The sequence below is a fragment of the Budorcas taxicolor genome, chromosome 20, assembly GCF_023091745.1.
Source record: "Budorcas taxicolor isolate Tak-1 chromosome 20, Takin1.1, whole genome shotgun sequence".
NCBI lineage: Eukaryota > Metazoa > Chordata > Mammalia > Artiodactyla > Bovidae > Budorcas > Budorcas taxicolor.
The window spans coordinates 56,635,415-56,653,072 of record NC_068929.1 but is presented as its reverse complement, the minus strand read 5'-3'; positions in this window follow the sequence as shown (position 1 = coordinate 56,653,072).

Sequence of the window (17,658 nt, the reverse complement as noted above, 5' to 3'; positions counted from 1 at the left end):
TATAGTGAACTTATGTTTCATAAAATGTCACAACAGAAAAATGGGATATGGAAAAATACTACAAGGACTCAGGCAACAAAGCTTTTCATGGTCCCATTATTGGAAGAAAGAGATGTGAATATTGCGTTACTTCCCAAGTTATTTCTGTAGATGACGGAAAGGAAAAAGTTAATAGACCTATCAGTAATGAGTTACTGTGAGACAATTTATATTAATTCTTTCATTTAGTTTTGCAGTTATTCAAAGAAAAAGATATAAAATACACACATTTTATCCATGAAAATTAAAAAAAAATCAAGGCTCAGAAACATTGAGAAACTTAACTACAATTATATCTCTTATAAGTACAGCAGATGTAATAAATAAGAACTTATTTAAGGATCTATGATAAGTATTGTCTTGTACCTAAAAAAAAATATGAAAAACATTTCTTGTGGCATAATGTAGGAATTAAATTTTAATTCCCCCAAAACAAATTATCTCTTTGAATTTTCAATCTAAAATTTTAAATAAGTACTGTCAAAGATGTGATAAAATTAAAAATTATGTCTCCAGTTTATTACTCTGAATCATTTCTTCATGCATTAAAATATCCACCATTATAGGTATTCTCATTTTGATAAACTAAAAAAATAGACACTTGGATATAATATCAAAATTCCTTTTGGGATCAACTGATAATATTCTAATTTAATCTTTTAACTAAAATTGGCTTATTTGGCTCAATACATTAGTACTTTAATCTAAGCAGAGTCAACTGGAAAAAAATTATATGTCTATCAAGTGCAATGTTGTAGAGAGATTTTTATAGGGTGGTAATCACTTCATGGGAAATAGATGGGGAAACAGTGCAAACAGTGTCAGACTTTATTTTTCTGGGCTCCAAAATCACTGCAGATGGTGACTGCAGCCATGAAATTAAAAGACGCTTACTCCATGGAAGAAAAGTTATGACCAACCTAGACAGCATATTCAAAAGCAGAGATACTACTTTGCCGACTAAGGTCCGTCTAGTCAAGGCTATGGTTTTTCCTGTGGTCATATATGGATGTGAGAGTCAGACTGTGAAGAAGGCTGAGCACCGAAGAATTGATGCCTTTGAACTGTGGTGTTGGAGAAGACTCTTGAGAGTCCCTTGGACTGCAAGGAGATCCAACCAGTCCATTCTGAAGGAGATCAGCCCTCGGATTTCTTTGGAAGGAATGATGCTAAAGCTGAAACTCCAGTACTTTGGCCACCTCATGCAAAGAGTTGACTCACTGGAAAAGACTCTGATGCTGGGAGGGATTGAGGGCAGGAGGAGAAGGGGACGACAGAGGATGAGATGGCTGGATGGCATCACTGACTGGATGGACGTGAGTCTGAGTGAACTCCGGGAGTTGGTGATGGACAGGGAGGCCTGGTGTGCTGCGATTCATGGGGTCGCAAAGAGTCGGACACGACTGAGCGACGACTGAACTGAACTGAACTGAAGAATGCCCTCTTTAAAAAATTGTATGCATTCTTAATGTAAGAAGACTTTTAACTCTTTAAAAATGTACCAATTAGCTTATTTTTCTTAACCCAAGTGGAAGATTATCAAAAACTGATCTTATAACAATTGACATATTTGTAAGGATAATGATGATATAGAAAAAAGATGGGCCTAAAAGTTCCAAGTTACTATTTAAAACTCAGTTCTGCCATTTATTAACTATGTGATAGTGGGTTAATATCTTGAAATATCTGCTTTGCTATTTACTAAGTTGTGATAAAATCATAAATCTAAAACATGGGATTGTTGTTGAGTGTTAGTAAAAGAACAGACATAAAGTATTTACTGTAAATACTGGAGCAATGTTGTGGCTGCAGGAAACATTTGGTAAATGTTAGTTGAAGCATTCAGAAGAAGAAAAAAAGAATATTAAACTTTTTAAAAGGTGATGGAATATGTGTGCATCAGAGAGAGATCAGACAGATGTTTAAGAAATTTATTTGATTTGTTTGATTAGATGCTTCTTTTAAAAAACCTAGTTGGAGCTCCTTGTTTGGGTCTGAATGACGGTCTCTTTCAGTGTTTGATTTGACCTCATGCTGATTTACATCTTACATAAAGATTTAAAGACTTATTTGTATATTTTAAGAGCAGATATTTATCTATGTACCCTCATAGCTCAGTCCGTAAAGAATCTGCATGCAGTGCGGGAGACCTGGGTTCCATTCCTGGGTGGGAAAAATCCCCTGAAGAAGGAAGTGGCAACCTACTCCAGTATTCTTGCCTGGGAAATCCATGGACAGGGAGACTGGCGGGTCCATGAGGTCGCAAGAGTCTGACACTACTTAGCGACTAATCCACCACCAAAACAATATTATAAATTGTTTGCTTGGAGCCCATTGCTTGGAGCCCCATGTTCTACCAAGTGACTTAATGAAAATAATCCACATAAAACCAAATCCTAAGGCACGTCCTTAGGGAGTGTCAAAGGGGCAAAGTTCCTATTTTGGGAAAGTGAAACAAATTGTCTCCTTCAGATTAATTTCTATGTATATTTCTATCTTTTCTTTTCTACTCTTTAATTGCCCTATGAACCAGACACTTAATCTCTATTCTGTAGAAACAAGAGATGAAATAATTCAGAAGTTAAAAAAAAAAAAGAAAAGGAAAGAAAAAAAATCCAGGGCATCACAAGCAGAACCTCTGCTACATTAGGCACTTAAATATATTAAATTAGATTTTATTTAATTTAGGCTCCCAAACAACAAATAACATCCACACAATACTGAGGTGAATGCAAATTGAGTAATTTTAAACAAGAAGACACATTTTTTAGAATCCCTAAAATGAAGAGTAATTACACTCATTTAGGTAACCATCAGATCTATAGGATTCAGCTTTCAAGTGAATTAAGCATTGAAGAAGGACAGATTTATCTGACAGTTTGTTGAAGAGCTCCTCTGAATTGCAATATTTTTGGTTGATATGCATGTGTACAAGACCAACTACTTTGAAAATGAAGTGCTGCGAAAAATGTCAAGAGATCAATTTGGTGTAATCATTGCTCTGGACTTAAGCACCATGGTATGAAGTACAGTAAATTATTGAAGTGTCTCATTCTGAAGGGCACATTAAATAGCATTTAATTATATCTGTTCAAAACATGAAGGCATTTCTAATGCAACATCCAAAATGTCTAAAATTAGAAGGAAAAGTCTGTTCGAAAAATTAGTATGCTCACAGAGAGCACAAAGACTCTCAGAATTTCCGAAATAAAAATTCCATTAACTCTCAAAAGAAATATTTCCTATTTAGTGGCTTATCTATTGCTAATCTTACCTCTAAATTCTTATTGACTATGCCTGCTCTAATTGTTGACATCTCAAACAATTTCTATTTACTCTTACTTAGCATGATGCCTATAGCCCTGCAGGGAGCCCCTTTGAATTCACACACTTAATTACTTCCTTCTCTCCAGGGAAGTGTTATTCTGGCAAAGGGAGAGGGGAAGAGTTTATTAAATGATGCCATAAACTAGACAGTAATATTATAGAAGAGATGTGCATACAAGCAGAGGCCAGAAGAAATAGTAAGAAAAATTATCCAAAACTTGGAAATAAAGCAACAGGAAGATGGCATGTCCTATCAAAGCCTTATTTTAATAGAGTGCTCAAAAAGTATCTAATATCTAGTATATCTCTTTGTCTTATGGACTCTCTACTGGTGATTAAAGGTCAATATTCTGTATGTTACAAGATAACATGGGGTTCTTCTGTCAGATCAAATTCAGAGGGCCATCCATTAGAAAAGATAATATCGAAGGTTATCATTCTGAAGTTTTATATCTAGCCAAGGAATCTTTTTTTAGTCCAATAGTCAATTTTTAAATGCTGATAAATACCCAAAGCTTCAAGTGGTCTTTGGATCCCCTTTGTTTTTCCACTGTATTCCTCATTGATGAGCTTAGTCAAGTATTCTACATGCTCATTTTGTATTATATGATAGTTAAGGTAGACTGTACCCTAGCAAGCAAATGAAGGTGAATAAGTTTTGGGTACTGATGACACTAAACTGGTGTGTTCTTACTACTTAGTAATATATCAAATATCAAAATTTAGGAGATGTCATACCCTAAGGTGGTTATTAAAATTCTTTATGACACATAATAATTATGACTATCTTTTTTATCTCCTTCCATTAATACATGATTAAGTATTATGTGAAATTCACATAATTATGAATTATGTGAATATTTTAATATAATAATATTTTAATATAATAATATTTTACTCACCTGTGAGAAAATAATTGTGCATTTGAAAGTGATACACACAGTTTTGTTGCTGTTCTTTTAAATATGTTTCATGAATTCACTCTGAAAATATTTTGGGAATATCCTATTATTTTCCATCTTTCATTGTATATAACATTAGCATAGGTGTGCATTCATTAATAAATATATTTTCACGACAAAATGTATGCATAAAGTATAAACCAGCTTCTCCTGTGCATGTTCTACTTCAAAAGTTACATCAAAAATAGAATTTTCATAGGATAATTAAGTAAAGTAAGCCTTTCAAGATAAAGAAACTCATATATATTTTAAATGTGTTAAGTATTTTGATTACTTTGTGAACTAAAATGATACATTGGATTATTGATGTAAAGGGCATAAGTAGACATTATATACGAAACATACAAAATGCAAAGATTCATTTCATAGTTTTACTTCAATTTAAAAAATAGTTTATATCTTAACTCCCCAAAATAGTAATGCCTTGACAGCATGGCATCAATATATACTCACTTTGATAAAAGCGAAGGTAAGACATGGAAAGAAGTAACAAAAAAATTTTTGATTATTTTGTGATCTTGGGATCTTAGAAATAAAGCCCTATGACAATTCCAGAAGAAAATATACATATTCATAATTTGGAGGAGATTTTTATTATATATAAGCTCTCTTTACTAAAGGAAAGAAGGGAAGAGTGTGAAATTTGACTCAGTTACAAGGATATCATTGGATGCATTTCATTATCTTTACAAAACTACAAGCATTTATACACTTAGTGTTTTCAAATTGATAATAGTAGTAACATGCTGTTGAATGCATTTAATCCTAAAAAGCAACTGTGTGCTTGGATTCTTTGATTTTCAAGGTAGTTTAACCTTTAAGTACAAAAGACAAACAACAACAACAAAAAACTATAAACAAGCTGTGCTTACAAAATGCTTCAGATGGTCCAAAATGCATATTCTAGAGCCCCAATCTACACTTACAGAATCACAATCTTTGGGCATGGTCTGAAACTACATTCTAAATAAACTCTTTGTGTGTGTGTGTGTGTGTGACTAATTTATTCTACAAAATAGAATAGGTTTATGCTCAGAAACCAGGCCACCAAAAGAGTGGATGAAAATTGTTGTGCAACATTTTCTAGATCAACAGCAACTCTTGGTGTTTTCTTATTTTTGCATGAACTAAACCTTTATGTGCACACAATTCTGTACACCCACGTGTAGTACTTGAATTTCTAGATAGGAAGAACTTAATTGGCCTCTTTTCTATCATAGTTTATATTTTTATAAATTTTATATGGCATACTTCTACCATAATTTATATTTTTGAATTTTTTTTCTTTTTTAAAATATAAATTTATTTATTTTAATTGGAGGTTAATTACTTTACAATATTGTATTGGTTTTGCCATACATCAACATGAATCCGCCACAGGTATACACGTGTTCCCCATTCTGAACCCTCCTCCTTCCTCCCTCCCGGGAATCTAAGGTTTGAAAACTAATGTTTGCAGCTGTTGGTCTTGACCAATGAAATAAAAAACTACTTAAAAGGGAGGTTTGAGAGCTTACTGTGGAAAATGCTGCTACATTGTTAAAGTGTTCAAGGATATTAAAAAAAAAAAAAAAAAAAGAGCAGTTTATACTCTAAAACCATGTCATGGGCATTGAGGACCTCACATAATGACTATCTACTGATCCTCTACTACACCAACAAATTCCTCATTTTCTCCCTTAGGTATTTAAAATTTACTTGTTTTCTAAGTCTGACTTTGGCACTTACATTTCTTATATTTAGACAAAGGGTTATTATGTTTTGTCCAGAATTACATTTTCAGTTATTTATTGCCTCATTCAGAATTTACAGGAATTTTACTATGTCTAATGAGAGACATAGTCCATAAAGATTGACACAAACATTAAGGTACCATTATTACTCAAATTATTGCTTTGGAATCGATCATTTTTGTTTGTTTCACAATGTTGTACAACTTTAAAAAAATTCACTCTTATATGGTCAATATCATATTTTTATATAAAGATTGCAATTTGAATATTAACTAGGGTTTGAAAATACTATATGAACCGCAATCTTAAAAATTATAGGTTTAATATTCAGTTTTTAAGATCAAAAATATACTGTAACTATTTTAATTCTAAATGCAAAAATACATATCAACCTGCAGTTATATAAGACTAAATTGGTGAATACTGAAGAAACGTGCTTACTCTTTAAAATATTAAAGTAATTATATTGCTTAGTATTATTCTATGTCATTACAATATATAGTATTAACCGATTGTTTATATCATCATTGTTTAAATTTCATTTGCCTTTCTGAGACATGATTCAAGGAATACAACTGGTTCTACATGCTTTATAGTCCATCAACTGTTTATTTTCTTTTCAATATGTGATTATTTTTATGTGCAATAAAGCATGGGTTGTCAGCTGAATATGTTGAAATGTATAATCTTTAAACCTTTTATGGAGAATTCTGCAAATAGCACATCTTTTCCTATATTTACAACTGACAGTCAATGGGAAGTTAAAATTATAGCTACAGTTGGAGCCATGTTGTACTAAAAACTCAAAATAAATTCTGTCACAAGGTTGCCTGCTTCAGATTATCCTTTGTTATAAAAAGATTAACAAAATAGTTTTCACTCAGCATTTTACGATTTTAGCACTTGAGCCACTGAAGTAAACTTGAGACCTATTCATGGAACAGACACCAATGAAAGGAAAATTAAGCAGTCCTGAAAAATTAGAAAATTGGAAGAGTTGTTAAATACTGCCTAACATAGCAACTGCATTTTCCTTTAAGGCTACTTCTCATTTTAATTTGACATTTCATTTTCTTTCTTACTACTGGGAGATCCTATAAAAAATATTAAAATCATATCATAAAACCATCATAGAGAGAACATAAAACCATCTAGAGAAAATAAAGCACATTGCATATGATTAATATATTATATTAGTTAATGATATATACATAAGATCTAGAGGAGAAAACCACTAGACCATTCAGGTATGACCTAAATCAAATCTCTTATGACTATACAGTGGAAGTGAGAAATAGATTTAAGGTACTAGATCTGATAGATAGAGTGCCTGATGAACTGTGGATGGAGGTATGTGACATTGTATAGGAGACGGGGATCAAGACCATCCCCAAGAAAAAGAAATTCAAAAAAGCAAACTGGCTGTCTGAGGAGGCCTTACAAATAGCTGTGAAAAGAAGGGAAGAGAAAAGCAAAGGAGAGAAGGAAAGATACACCCATTTGAATGCAGAGTTCCAAATAGTAGCAAGGAGAGATAAGAAGGCCTTTCTCAGCAGATCAATGCAAAGAAATGGAGGAAAACAATAAAATGGGAACGACTAGAGATCTCTTCAAGAAAATTAGAGATACCAAGGGAACATTTCATGCAAAGATGGGCTCAATAAAGGACAGAAATGGTAGGGACCTAACGGAAGCAGAAGATATTAAGAAAAGGTGGCAAGAATACACAGAAGAACTGTACAAAAAATATCTTCACGACCCAGATAATCACAATGGTGTGATCACTCACCTAGAGCCAGACACCCTGGAATGTGAAGTCAAGTGGGCCTTAGGAAGCATCACTATGAACAAAGTTAGTGGAGGTGATGGAATTCCAGTTGAGCTAATTCAAATTCTGAAAGATGATGCTGTGAAAGTGCTGCATTCAATATGCCAGCAAATTTGGAAAACTCAGCAGTGGTCACAGGACTGGGAAAGGTCCATTTTCATGCCAATCCCAAGGCAATGCCAAACTGCTCAAACTACTGCCCAATTGCACTCATCTCACATGCTAGTAAAGTCAAGTCAAAATTCTCCAAGCCAGGCTTCAGCAATATGTGAACCGTGAACTTCCAGATGTTCATTCTGGTTTTGGAAAAGACAGAAGAGCCAGAGATCAAATTGCCAACATCCACTGGATCATCAAAAAAGCAAGAGAGTTCCAGAAAAACATCCATTTCTGCTTTATTAACTATGCCAAAGCCTTTGACTGTGTGGATCACAATAAACTGTGGAAAATTCTGAAAGAGATGGGAATACCAGACCACCTGACCTGCCTCTTGAGAAACCTACATGCAGGTCAGGAAGCAACAGTTAGAACTGGACATGGAACAATAGACTCGTTCCAAATAGGAAAAGGAGTGCGTCAAGGCTGTATATTGTCACCCTGCTTATTTAACTTATATTTAAAGTATTTCATGAGAAATGCCAGACTGGATGAAGCACAAGCTGGAATCAAAATTTCTGGGAGAAATATCAATAACCTCAAATATGCAGATGACACCACCCTTATGGCAGAAAGTGAAGAAGAACTAAAAGAGCTTCTTGATGAAAGTGAAAGAGGAGAGTGAAAAAGCTGGCTTAAAGCTCAACATTCAGAAAACGAAGATCATGGCATCTGGTCCCATCACTTCATGGCAAATAGATGGGGAAACAGTGGAAACAGTGTCAGGCTTTATTTTTCTGGGCTCCAAAATCACTGCAGATGGTGACTGCAGCCATGAAATTAAAAGACGCTTACTACTTGGAAGGAAAGTTATGACCAACCTAGGCAGCATATTCAAAAGCAAAGACATTACTTTGTCCATAAAGCTTCATCTACTCAAGGCTATGGTTTTTCCAGTGGTCATGTATGGATGTGAGAGTCGGACTATAAAGCTAGCTGAGTGCTGAAGAATTGATACTTTTGAACTGTGATTTTGGAGAAGACTCTTGAGAGTCCCTTGGACTGCAAGGAGATCCAACTAGTCCATCCTAAAGGAGATCAGTCCTGAGTGTTCATTGGAAGGACTAATGTTGAAGCTGAAACTCCAATACTTTGGCCACCTGATGTAAAGAGCTGAATCATTTGAAAAGACCCTGATGCTGGGAAAGATTGAGAGCAGGAGAAGGGGATGACAGAGGATGAGATGGTTGGATGGCATCACCGACTCGATGGTCATGGGATTTTGTAGACTCTGGGAGTTAGTGATGGACAGGGAGTTCTGGTGTTCTGCAGCTCATGGGGTCACAAAGAGTCAGCCACGACTGAGTGACTGAACTGAATTGCACTGAACATAAGAACAAAAAAGATACATGGGAAAGGAATAATGTAAATAAAAAAGAAGATATATAGGAAAGGAAAAATGTAAATAAACCATTCACCTAATTTAAAAAACACCTATGACAACTTTCTGTTTAATGAAACATTATCTGTGTTAGTGACTTTATATGCTATTTTGTCATTTCATTGTCAGTTGAAAAGAGAGAGGGTTGGTTTGGGTAAAACTGATAAAAGTGATCAAAAAGTACAAATTTTAGTTATTAAATAAGTCCTGGGAATGTAATGTACCACATGGTGACTAAATAATAATGTATTGTATATTTGAAAGTTGCTGACAGAGTAGATCTTAAAAGTTCTCATCACAAGAAAAAGATTTGTCAAGTGTGATGATGAATGTTAACTAGACATTGTGATAATCATTTTGGAGTTTATACAAATATTGAATCATTATGTTGCATACCTCAAACTAATATAATGTTATATGCCACCTATATCTCAAACTTTAAAAATATAAAACTTATAGATGTCATTTTTAGAAATGAATATAAACCTAATTCCCATATTTGACAAAATTATAACGTAGACAAAACAGCAAAAACAAGCCCAAACTCACACTTGGAAAATGATTTATGTAAGTAAAAATCTAGCAGAGATAAACCAAGAAAACTGACCCCAATACCAAGGTTTTGAAATGACAAAAGTGGGAGGGAAGGAGAGGAGAGGGAGTTATTCTCAGGAAGTTTCATTAAGAAATTTCAAAACCAATACAATATTATAAAGTAATTAACCTCCAATTAAAATAAATAAATTTATATTAAAAAAAGAAATTTCAAACTTCTTTCTAACATCTTCCTCCTCTACCCCCCTGCTCCTCCTCCCTCCCTCTCTTTCTCTTTCAACTAAAGATTTTTACCACTAAAGCAGTTCAATATAACTAAATGTAGCACTACAATGTTATTGATCATCATCATTTATAGACAACTGACCACTAAAGCAAACTGAGAGGGCCACACACACACACACACAAAATCAATAAAGAAGCATACTATATAATAATAGCCTTCCCCAGTGGTTCAGATGGTAGAGATTCTGCCTATAATGCAGGAGACCAGCATTCGATCCCTGGGTAGGGAATATTCCCTGGAGAAGGAAATATCAACCCACTCCAGTCTTCTTGCCTGCTGAATTCCATGGATAGAGGACCCTGGTAGGCTACAGTCCACAGAGTTGTAAAGAGTCAGACACAGCTGAGAAACTATCACTCACTCATATAATGATAAAGAAGTTAAAGACAACAAGATGATGTCACACTTGTCACCATGTATGCAGCCAGCATAGAAGCACCTAAACACATAAAACAAATACTAACAAGAAATAAAGGGAGAACGGACAGGACTACAGTAATAGTAGGACACTTTAATACCCCATTGACATCAAAAAAAAGATCCTCCAGACAGAAAATCAGCAAGGCAACAGAGATCTTAAGTCGCACTATAGAACTGCTGCTGCTGCTGCTAACTCGCTTCAGTCGTGTCCGACTGTGTGCGACCCCATAGATGGCAGCCCACCAGGCTCCCCCAGGCCTGGGATTCTCCAGGCAAGAACACTGGAGTGGGTTGCCATTTCCTTCTCCCATGCATGTAAGTGGAAAGTCAAAGTGAAGTCACTCAGTTGTGTCCGACTCTTAGCAAACCCATGGACTGCAGCCTACCAGGCTCCTCCGTCCATGAGATTTTCCAGGCAGGTGCTGGAGTGGGGTGCCATTGCCTTCTCCAGACACAATAGAACAGTTAGACTTAATTGATAAATAGTCCACTACATCCAAAATAAGACAAAATACATCTTTTTTTGGGTGTACATGGAACATACTCTAGGACAGACCATGTATTAGGATATGAAACAAATCTCAGTACATTTAACAGGACAGTTCATTTTAAGCATCTTTTCTGACAACAACATGAAAGTAGATATAAACCACAAAATCAGTAATGAGGGGGAAAAATGATTGCATGAAGGCTAAACAGCATGCTACTAAAAAAAACCAATGAGTTAAAGATGAAATCAAAGAATTTAATTCTTTGGACAAGCAAAAATGAGAAAATATCATACAAAGTCTATGGGATGCAGCCAAAGCAGTCTAAGAGAGAAGTTTACAGCAATACAGGCCCTCCTCGGAAACAAGAAAAATTCCAACTAAACAGCCTAATATGCCACCTAAAATAATAAAAAAAAAGAACAAGCAAAATGCATGATTAGCCTAAGGAGGGAAATATCTATCATAAAGATCAGAGAAGAAATGGAGATTTTAAAAGCAATAGAAATGAATTAGTAAAACCAAGAGCTAGGTTTTTGAAAATCAGCAATGTGAAAAATTAAAGAGGAGAAATAACAACTGATACAGCATAAATTAAAAAAAAAATCATTAGAACATTATGCACAGTTATATGCCAACAAAATGGACAACCTAATAGAAATGGACAAGTTCCTAGAAACATGAAATCTGCCAAAAGCTAATCAAAAAGAAACAGATAGTCTGAATAGACTAACTGCATGAAGTGAAATAGAACAGTCTTTTGGACTCTGTGGGACAGGGAGAGGGTGGGATGATTTGGGAGAATGGCATTGAAACATGTATAATATCATATATGAAACAAATCGCCAGGCCAGGCTCAATGCATGATACTGGATGTTTGGGGTTGGTGCACTGGGATGACCCAGAGGAGGGAGGGGTCTTCAGGATGGGGAACATGTGTATACCTGTGGCAGATTCATGTTGCTGTATGGTAAAAACAATACAATATTGTAAAGTAATTAACTTCCAATTAAAATAAATAAATTTATATAAAAATAAATAATATAATATGGAAATGTAACTTAGAAAGAAATAGTAACCCATTATCTTACTTTTCTTGTGAAAATAAGTTAGTTACCATCTCTTTCACAGTTTTATAAGACAAACGTGTATTATTCTTATACTAATATTTTAATAAAAACAGATTTACATTAAATAGGAAAAAACAAACAAACAAACAAAAAGCAACAACCAAAAAAAATAAATAAAATAAGTTCTTGCAAATGAAAATCCAGAACCAGGTGGCTTCACTAAGGGATTCTATCAAACATAGAAAGAACTTATACCTATCCTTCTCAAACTTTTCCAAAAACTAAAGAGGAGTAAATGATCCCAAGGTCATTCTGTGAACCTACTTCTACGCTGATACAAAAGTCAAAGACACTACCAAAATAGAAAATTACAGACCACTATCTCTAAAAATCACAGATGTAAAAATCCTCAACAAAATATTAGCAAATCAAATCTAACAATTCATAAAAAGTAGCACCATACAGCATAAGCAAGTTGGATTCATTTCAGGATCACAAGGGTGATTCAACATATGCAAACTAGATAATGTGATATACCATATCAACAAAAGAAAAGATGAAAACCCACATGATCATCTCAATAGATGCAGGAAAGATATTTTTAAAAGATTCAGCATCCATTCATGATAAAAACTCTTACCAAAATGTGTAGAGCATAGAGAGAATATATCTCAACATAATAAAAGCTACTTATGACAAGCTCACAGTCAACATATTACTAAACAGGAAAAATCTTCAAGCCTTCCTGCCAAATTCTGGAGCAACACAAGTATGCTCATTATGTTCTATTCAGTCCAACCTAAAGGCGATTAGTCCTGGGTGTTCATTGGAAGGACTGATGCTGAAGATAAAACTCCAATACTATGGCTACCTAATGCAAAGAGCTGACTCGTTGGAAAAGACCCTGATGCTGGGAAAGATTGAGGACAGGAGGAGAAGAGGACAACAGAGGATAATATGGTTGGATGGCATCACTGACTCAATGGAAATGAGTTTGGGTAAACTCCAGGAGCTGGTGATGGAGAGGGAGGCCTGGTGTGCTGCGGTTCATGGGGTCGCAAAGAGTCAGACACAACTGAGCCATTGAACTGAACTGAACTAACAACCTACTACTGGAAGTCCTAGCCACAGCAATCAGAGAAGGAAAAGGAATACAAGGTATCCAAATCAGAAAGGAAGAGGTAAAATTGCCATTATATTCAGGTAACATGATACTCTATCTAGAAAACCCTAAAGACTCCACACAAAAACTATTAGAACTTATAAACTAATCAGCAAATCATCAGGATGCACAATTAATATACAAAAATCTGTTGAATTTTTAAGCTAACAATAAAACATAAGTGTAAAAAAAACTCTTTTAAAATTGAATCAAAGAAAAATAGAGAAAAAAATAATTAGGAATAAATCTGAACAAGGAAGTGAAAAAATTACACCTGATGAGTTCTACAAAATAATGATAAAGGAATTCAAAGCTGTTTCAAGGAAATGGAAACAACACTATTTCATGCTCTTGGATTCAAAGAATTAGTACTGTTAAAATGGCCATACTACCTAAAGCAATCTACATACTTAATGAGATCCCTGTCAGATTACCCATGACATTTATCCCAGAACTAGAACAAATTATCCTAAATTTCAGGGAACCACAGAATGATGACCCAGAATTGCCAAAGCAATCCTGAGAAAAAAGAACAATACTAGATGCATAGCCCTTACAGACTTCAGACAATAGCCGAAGAATTAGTAATAAAAATAGCATGGTATTGGCAAAAAATATACATATAGATCAATGGAACGGAATAGGGACAACAGAAACAAATCCATGCACCTATGGTCAACTAAAATTCAACAAAGGAGGCAAGAATACACAATGGAGAAAAGATGGTCTCTTTAGAAAGTGGTGCTGGGAAAGTTGGACAACCACATGTATATACAAAAGGCTAGAACACTCTCACACCACACACAAACACAAACTCAAGATGGCATAAAGACTTAAATATAAAATATGATACAATAAAACTCATAAAAGAGAATATAGGCAAAACATTCTCTGACATAAACTATACCAGTATTTTCTTAGGTCAGTCTCCTAAGTCAACAGAAATAAAAGTGAAAATAAACAAGACCTAATCAAACTAAAAAGTTTTGCACAGCAAAAGAAGACGTAAAACAAAAAGATAACTTACAGGATGGGAGAACATGTTTGCAAATGATGCAACTACCAAAGGCTTAATTTCTAAAATATACAAATAGCTCATACAACTCATTCAAAAAATGGGCAAAAGACCTAAGCAAACATTTATCCAAAAAAGACATACAGATGACCAATAGTCACATGGAAAGATGCTCAACACTGCTACTTATTAGTGAAATACAAATCAGTGAGGTACCACATCATACCAGTAGGAATGACCATTGTCAAAAAGTACACAAATAAGAAATGCTGCATCTCTTCTGGAGACCAAGTGACTTAGTCTCCACTTCCTTCATGTTTACTTGTAAAATGTATATAAACACATATGTTCTTTGGCAGGTTGTTGCGAACATTAAATCAGAATGGCATCCATTTCATTATAAGTGCTTGTTAAAGTATTAGTTATCATGAAAAAATTAGAATTGCATATGGAGGATGGCTAAGAAGGACAGTGAATCTATCCTTTTATACACTTTTATGAGTCCAAGAAAGATACAGAATTCGAATCATTATTGAACTTCACTAGATTAAAGTAAATAACATGTTAGCTTCTACCTTAGAGTAAAGCATGACAGTTAAGAAAACACACTAACACTCTTTAAGTTGTAATTGCCAAACAAAGATAGCATTTCAACACCAAGAAAAAGGGCTCTGGCATTAGAATGCATGAACACATGCTAAGTCACTTGAGTCGTGTCCAGTTCTTTGCAACCCTATGAACTATATAGCCTACCAATCTCTTCTGTCTATGTGATTCTCCAGGCAAGAATACTGCAGTGGGTTGCCATGCCCTAATCCAGGGGATCATCCTGACCCAGGGATCAAACCCCCCATCTCCTGCAGCTCCTGCACTGCAGGTTGATTCTTTAACACTGAACCACCAGGGAAAGCCTGGCATTAGAATAACTGAGTTCATATTCTATTCTTCTACTGACTAGATGTGTTATCTTAAGCTAGTAATACTATTGTCCGAGTTGCTGCACCTATAAAAAGGAAACAAATTGGAACTTGACTCATAGATCTGTTGTGAGTTAATCTGTGTAAAACAAGTACAAAAAAAAAACAAAACTGAGATGCAGTGAATGTGCAATGAAAGAAACATTCTATTGAAAGTGTTATTGTTATAAGTAGTTGTAAATAATCTCATATTATCTCATGTCTTCTTCAAAACCATCTCCCAGTAATTGTGTGAGGTAGTTACTGAACCATCTGGCAGATGAAAAAAAAAAAAAAAATATATATATATATATATATATATATATATATGGTTTAGAAAGCTATAACTGATTCAACTGGAATTTGAACTTGAGTCTACTTGGTCCCCAAAATATCCTCCTTCCAGCACATCTGCAAGTTTTGTTCTGGATGGTGGATGCTCTTTCAAGCATCTGGAAGATCAAAATATTTCTATAAAATGCTACCTTTCTTTTACACTTTCATTACCTCTTGAGTGTGCAGTGGAGTTTTTCAGACTACAACATATGTGATACTGCAACAGATTGAAAACATAAAGAGATATGTGAAAATAAATTAGCCTCTATTAAGTCAGGCATTTAAGAAATATGCAAAAATGTGAAACAATGCCACTCTTTTTACTCTTCTTTGGTTTTTGAAAGTATAGTTTTTTTCATAAAATTGGTGACAACCTAGTATGCAATGAATTATTATTTTATAGAAGTAAACTAAATATTTTATAATTTATTGCTGTTAATTTGTTATATGGAAAATATTGATAGATATAATCTATGTGAATAATAGCATTGAGGTATCAATAAATTAAGACTGGATGAGAACAAAATGTTTGAGAACCATGGTATCTGCCATTTAGCACGTGTAATAGATGTTTCAAATAATTTTTCCAATTATATATTTCTTCCCAAAAGAAAAAAATATCAATATTGCTAATTCACATACCTTGATTGAAGACTTTAATTATCACACAATTTAATAGTCATTACCTAAGACTGGGTCCAAGACAGGTACCTGAATCAAGCTGGCAAAACACACTATCTCCTGGGAATCTAGAATGTAGATTCTGATTGATGAAGCATATTAGGTGACTGCAGGTACTTCAAGTGAACATTGGCCTAGTATATGATTTAACATCAGTGGTGTGGTGAACCAAAGTGACCCACAAGTACCAAAATTATGCAGAAGTGAAATTACTAATAGCATGACTAGCAAGAAAAAAAGAGCTTCCCTGGTGGCTCAGCTGGTAAAGAATCTGCCTACAATGCTGGAGACCTGGGTTCCATCCCTGAGTTAGGAAGAACCCCTGGAGAAGGGAAAGGCTACCCACTCCAGTATTCTGGCCTGGAGAATTCCATGGACTGTATAGTCCATGGGTCGCAAAGATTCTGACACGACTAAGTGACTTTCACTTTCACAAGCAAAAAAAGCTAGTTGGCATAAAGGATCAGAATGACGGAGAGGTCATGGAGAGAGAAACAAAGAGGCAGTCATTACAGCTGCCAAAGAGGAAGAAGCAACCTTGATTGCCAACATGCAGTTCCAGTCTCCATGGACCAGTTAAACTTTATTTTCTGATTTAGGATGCTTTTAAGGGTGGTTTTGTTTCCTTGCAACCAGTCTTTCTATTTTAGATATTTGCAGTGGTTTGAAACTGTATCCATTTCTGTAGTACATTTTCATTGAATAAAACACACATGTAGCATGGCATATATACGCTTTAAAATGCATATTAATGATGTTTACAAAGTAAAAGCGTTTTTGTAGTCACCACCTAGCTAAAAAATTAGAACATTTCTAATGTCACCAATGGCTTCCACATGCCCCCTTATCATTGATTCCCTACCAAAAAGTAATCTTTAACTTTTATCTGTACAGATGTCCTTGGCTGCATATGAACTTGAAATAAATTAATGGTCTAAGATGCTAACTTTTGACTGAGGTTTCTTTCACTTAAATATATATATATATATATATATATATATATGTTTTATATCTCTCTCTATATATGGTTCTTTCACTTCATAATGTATAGCAGTAGTTCAATGATTTCAATGGTATACAGTATCACTGTGATATTATATATATACATATATATGCACCAATCTTTACTCATAACTGCTATTAATGCACTTCATGCTGCTTCTGTATGAAGGCTATAGTGAATGTCATTATAAACATACATGTCTCAACTTTATATATAAACCCTAATGGTTTTGTTTCTGGAGAAACAAGGCTTATAAGGGA